Below are 5,839 nucleotides of genomic sequence, written 5' to 3'. Positions count from 1 at the left end.
TGTTGCAGAATGCGTCTTACCATAACTGATTGGCCTTGTCTGGCAACAGCTGTTTTTACCCTTTGTCTCATTTGTTCTTTTTAAATGCCAGTCAAGTGGCTTTTTGGCGTGTTATGGTTGCACTTTTGGCCTTCAGGTTAAACAGCCAAATTATCTCCACTGCCATGTTCTGAATCCTAATCCATTGAACAGAATGGTGAATGTCTGCCAAAAGCCCTCTGTCTGTGTAGGATTTTACACCTTTTTAGATGCTATGGACAGGATTAATCCCTTGCTGCTCCTCTGTGGAGGAAACTGATCTGAGAGAGCCCCAAAGCAGATTCTGCTCTTCACTCCCTCCTGCCAACATGAACATTTCTGCCAGTTGCAGCTCTGTCCTTGAGTCTGAGCAAGGACTGATGCTCCTTTATGCAGCAGCAGCATTTCATGTGGATGCCTCCAAGGCGGCTGTGGCACAGCCAGGAGGAGGATTCTTTCTGGAGCTGTACTGCCTCACTGTGCAGGGCTGCCAGAGCAGTTGAGGAAAGCCAGTCTTTCCTGTAGAGACTGGTGCCCCAGGGGCACTTAAAAGGGTTTCTTACAGCAGGCTTGCAGGGCTGTCCCTGCTCCCTAAACTTCCTCCCATCAGAGGGCTGCTGCTTGGCAGTGCTGAAAGCCACCTCGAACTTTGCTCACACTTCCCTGTAGACTGTTACTTCTCTTTGTGGTTCTGCTTGGATACATCAAGGGCAGGCAATTATTTCAGATGATGGACCACTTAATGAGTTTTTAGTGAGCTGTTGAGTGCCATAAGAGTAGCCACAGCCCTTGACAGGTGCCCCCCAGGCCTATTTGGCCCAGCCCTGGGATACATTGTAGCCTTCCCTCTCCCTTTTCCTTAGGCTGGTAGCTGTGCAGGGTTGGATTTGTAAACCGGAAGTTCCCAGAGATAGTGAAGAATGGGCTGATGGCTAAGGCCTTCTTTGCAGGCAGGGCCTATCACAGGGGGAGCCAGGAGGGCCACTTGGCCCGGGCCTCATTCACAGGCCCATTTACTGGGCCACACCACCTGTAGTGCACTATAAAGTAATATTTTTTTAATATACCAGGAGCCTCAAAAAATGGAAGTGGCCTGGGCCTCTCTTGACCTCTGAGAGGACCTGTCTGCAGGCTAGCCGCTGGGGGTGCGCTTAAACCAGCCCCTTGGAAAGAACCGGCAGATCATTGTCTTAGTTTAAAAGCTGGAATGAGAGTGTCACCTGCAGTATAGCAAGCAGTGAAACCAAATGAGATATTAAGGAACAAATGGGCTGTAGGCTTTTCTATGAGGGCAGTGACCCTGCAAAAGGTGATGAGATACAACAGGAAACGGTCAGTCTGCTGCAAGATAAATGAAAATTACTGCAGCCTTGTCTCTTCAGCCTGAGATTCCAACCATTCCTTCCTTGAGAACTGGCCCTGAGGCTAAGATGACTTCTCCACTTTACAAGTCAGGACACAGGAGAATAGCCACAGCGCAGCATCCGAGCCACATTCCTGACCAGCCTGCTGGAACCTGAGAAGGAAGCTGTCTTGCTCTACTTCTTGTAATAAAGATTCTGCAGCTAGAGATGTCTGACCCTGCTGTGATAATGATAATGTATGCATGTTAAGGAGTCAACAGATAGCTCTCAAGCAGAGTAGAGATGTAGGATAACAAGGCACCATTTTACCTCCACCTGCAGCCACTTGCTTGTGAACGTAGTAGACCAGTAGTTTTCAATCTTTTTTCATTTGTGGACCCTTAAACAATTTTGAATGGAGGTGTGGTCCCCTTTGGATTGTAAGTGTGGGTATTCACATGCTTCTGATTGATCATAGTCATCTTTCACAGACCCCTTAGAAGAGTCTGGGGACCTCAGAGATCAGCAAACCACAGATTGAAAAACACTGTATTAGACTAAGAATAAACTTTACGGATGCCCCAAAGTAATTTGGTTTATTGAAATCAGCAAAATGAAGCATTTTAAAATTTTACCTCAGGGTTTTTTTGTTTTGTTTTGTTGTTTTGGTCATGCTGCAGGCTTCTTAGCAAAGTTGCTTGCTTTTTTTCCAAACAGACTTAATGGACCACAAGATGATTCAGTTCAGGATCCTGACAAAAGGAAGAAAGGAGAGCAGCAGATTATGGACCCTGGACTTCAGAAAAGCAGACTTGGCTCTCTTAGGGAACTGATAGGCAGGATGCCCTGGGAGACCAGTCTGAGGGGAAAAGGAGTCCAGGACAGCTGGTCATATTTTATAGAAATCTTACTGAGGGTACAGATACAAACTATCCTAATGTGCAGGAAGAATAGCAAATATGGCAGGGAACCAGCTTGGCCTAGCAAAGAACTCTTTGGTAAGCTTACACACAAAAAGGAAGCTTAGAATAAGTGGGGGCTTGGACAAATGGCTAGGTAGGAGTATAAGAATATTGCTTGGGTATGCAGAGATAAAATCAGGAAAGCCAAAGTGTGGTTGGAGTTGCAGCTAGCAAGACATGAAGGGGAACAAGAAGGTTTTCTACAAGTACATTAGCAACAAAAGGAAGGTCAGGGAAAACGTGGGTCTCTTACTGAATGGGGCATGCACCCTAGCGACAGATGATGAGGAAAAGGCTGAAGTACTCATTGCCTTTTTTACCTCAGCCTTCACAGGCAAGGTCAGATCCCAGACTACTGGGCAGCACAGTTTAGGGAAGAGGTGAACAGCTCTCAGTGGTAAAAGAACAGGTTAGGGACTATTTAGAAAAGCTGGACAAGTACAAGTCCATTGGGCTGGATGCAGTGCATCTGAGGGTGCTGAGGGAGTTGACGGATGTGATTTCAGGGCCTCTGGCCTTTATCTTTGAAAAATTGTGGTAACCAGGGGAGGTCTTAGATGATTGGAAAAGAGCAAATATAGTGCCTATCTTTAAAAAAGGGAAGAAGGAGAATCCTGGGAACTACAGACCAGTCGGCATCACCTCAGTCCCCAGCAAAATCATGGAGGAGGTCCTCAAGGAATCCATTTCTCAGCACTCAGAGGAGGAAAAGGTGATCAGGAACAGTCAGCCTGGATTCACTAAGGGCAAGTCATGCCTGACCAACCTGATTGCCTTCTATGATGAGATGGCTGGCTCTGTGGGTGCAGGAAGAGCAGTGGTTGTGGTACAACTCGACTTCAGCAAGGCTTCTGATACGGTCTTCCGCAGGATTCTTGGAGGCAAGCTAAAGAAGTATGGGTTGGATAAATGGACTGGAAGATGGATAGAAAAGCTGGCTGGACTGTTGGACTCAATGAGTAGTGATCAATGGCTCGGTGTCTAGTTGGCAGCTGGTATCAAAGGGAGTGCCCAGGGGTCAGCCCTGGGGCTGGTTTTGTTCAGTATTTTCTTTAACTATTTGGAAGATGGGATGGATTGCACCCTGTGCAAGTTCACAGATGCCACACGCTGGGGAGTATAGTAGATATGCTGGAGAGCAGAGCTAGGATTCAGAGTGACCTAGACAAATTGGAGGATTGAGCCAAAATAAATCTTACAAGGTTCAACAAGGAAAAGTGCAAAGTCCTGCACTTAGGACAGAACAATCCCATGTATTGTTACAGGTTTGGAACCAACTGGCTAAGCTGCAGCTCTGCAGAAAAGGACCTGGAGGTTACAATGAACAATAATCTGAATATGAGTCAACAGTCTGACCTTGTTGCCAAGAAGGCTAACAGCATTCTGGGCTGCATTAGTAGGAATGTTGCTAGCAGATTGAGGAAGTAATTATTCTCTTTTATTCTGCACTGGTGAGACCACATCTGGAGTGCTGTGTCCTGCTTGGGCCCCCCCACTACAGAATGAATATGGACAAGTTGGAGAGTCCAACAGAGGATAACAAATACAGTTTGGGGGCTGGGGCACATGACTTACAAGGAGAGGCTGAGGGAACTGGGTTTATTTAGTCTGCAGAAGGGAAGACTGAGGAGGGATTTAATAGCAGCCTTTAACTCCCTGAAGGGTGGTTTCAAAGAGGATGGAGCTAGACCAGGGGTGGGCAATTATTTTGGGCAGAGGGCCACTTAACAAGATTTGGTGAGCTGTCGAGGGCTGCATGGGTAGACCTGCCCCTTCACAGTTGCCATCTTGGGACCAAAAGTCCATAGTTTCATAGTTCATAGGGTCAGAAGGGACCTGAGCAGATCATCAAGTCCGACCCCCTGCCACAGCAGGAAAGAGTACTGGGGTCAAATGACCCCAGCAAGGTGTTCATCTAGCCTCCTCTTAAAGACCCCCAGTGTAGGAGCCGGGGGGGTCTTTAAGAGGAGGCTAGATTAACTAAAGACCCCCAGGGTAGGAGCCAGTCCCACCCCTAATCCCCTTTTGCCACTCTTTCCCCCTGGAACTACTCCTTTTGGGCAGGAGGGGTTGCTATCTCTTTTAATAACTCAAAAATAAATTGTTAGTCTTTTATATTTTGTAGGGGGGTGTCATTGGGTGTGTGCATATATGGTGGTGGTGTGTGTGTGTGTGTGGTGGGGTGTGGGGGGAGTTTGCAAGGGGGTGTGGCTGTGTGTAGGGACATAGGGTATGCTGAGGGATTCTGTGGCATTTGTGTGGTGTGGGTGTGTGGCTCTTGAACATAACTGTCCTCTCTTGCAGTCAACGCAGGTAACACTGTGGGGGTGGGGGGTGCCTGTGTCTGTGTATTGTGTTTGTGGGGTGGGAGGGGTGTGGGGACTCCCTCAAACTCCCCCCATGGTGCAGCAGTAGGTAGGGGCACTGGTGCCTGGTTATGGCCAGTACTGCACATACCAGCAAGAAGCGCAGCCCCCGCCAGGCAGTCTTTATCCCCTGCTCTCCCCAGCACTCATGCGGCAGGGAAAGGAAGCGGCTGCCTTCCTCGCCCCAGCTGGTCCCGTGCCATGTGAGTGCGGGAAGCACTGGCCATAAAGACAGCCCCACGGGAGCTGTGCTCCTCACTGTGATGTGCAGCGCTGGCCAGAGCTAGGCACCAACACAAAGCACAAGTGCCTCACTCTGCTGCTGCCCCCACTGCTTGACAGAACTACATGCCATGGGAGGAGTGTGGGAGGGGTCCCCCCACTCTCCCTCACACCCACACACTGCCCAGCCCAGGTCTGTGCTGTCCCCAGCCCCATGGGCACGGGCTCCACACTGCCACCAGTCCCAGCTGCACCCACCGTGCTTCCACCCAGCTGCAGCCCCACCCCATGCTTCCCTACCTGCTGCCCAGAGGGAGCAGGATGCAGGGAGTCCTGCAGCAGCAGCTCCACCCGGTGAGAGCCCATGCGGGTGGGAGCAAGGCATAATAGGGTATGTTGGGAGCAGGTGTAGGCACCTCGCTGTCACCCTTGTGGGTGGAAGGGCTAGGTGGGTCACAGTTCATTGGTGGGTGCCACGGGCCAGATGAAAGTGCCTGGTGGGCCAGATTCAGTCCACAGGCCATATTTTGCTCACCCCTGAGCTAGACTGTTCTCAGTGGTGGCAGATAACAGAACAAGGAGCAATGGTCTTAATTACCAGCAAGGGAAGTTCAGGTTGGAAACTAGGAAAAACTTTGTCATTACAAGTGTAGTGAAGCACTGGAACGGGTTACCTAGAGAGGTGGTGGCATCTCCATCCTGGGAGGTTTTTAAGGCCTGGCTTCATAGTTCCATAGTAGTTTGGGGTCAGAAGGAACCTGAACAGATCATCTAGTCTGACCCCCTGCCACTGATAGGAGCACATGCTGGGATCACACAACCCCAGACAGGTGTTTGTCCAACCTCTTTTTGAATTTACCCAAGGTAGGAGTGAGGACCACTTCCCTAGAAAGTTGGTTCCAGATCCTAGCCACTCTAACAGTGAAAT

General features: G+C 49.4%; 1 long non-coding RNA gene across 1 annotated transcript in view; it reads right to left on the bottom strand.

Annotated features, from left to right (window-relative positions):
* Positions 1-2,714: 2,714 nt before the first annotated feature.
* LOC109313261 overlaps positions 2,715-5,839 on the bottom strand; it is a 20,903-nt gene continuing 17,778 nt past the window's right edge. Inside the window, exon 3 of the long non-coding RNA XR_002102009.1 lies at positions 2,715-3,019. This is a non-coding gene — a long non-coding RNA (uncharacterized LOC109313261). The remainder of the gene's footprint in view (positions 3,020-5,839) is intronic.

The sequence above is a fragment of the Crocodylus porosus genome, unplaced genomic scaffold (assembly GCF_001723895.1).
Source record: "Crocodylus porosus isolate Cpor-Errol unplaced genomic scaffold, CroPor_comp1, whole genome shotgun sequence".
In the NCBI taxonomy this organism is placed as follows: domain Eukaryota; kingdom Metazoa; phylum Chordata; order Crocodylia; family Crocodylidae; genus Crocodylus; species Crocodylus porosus.
This window is presented reverse-complemented; position numbering and strand designations above follow the sequence as displayed.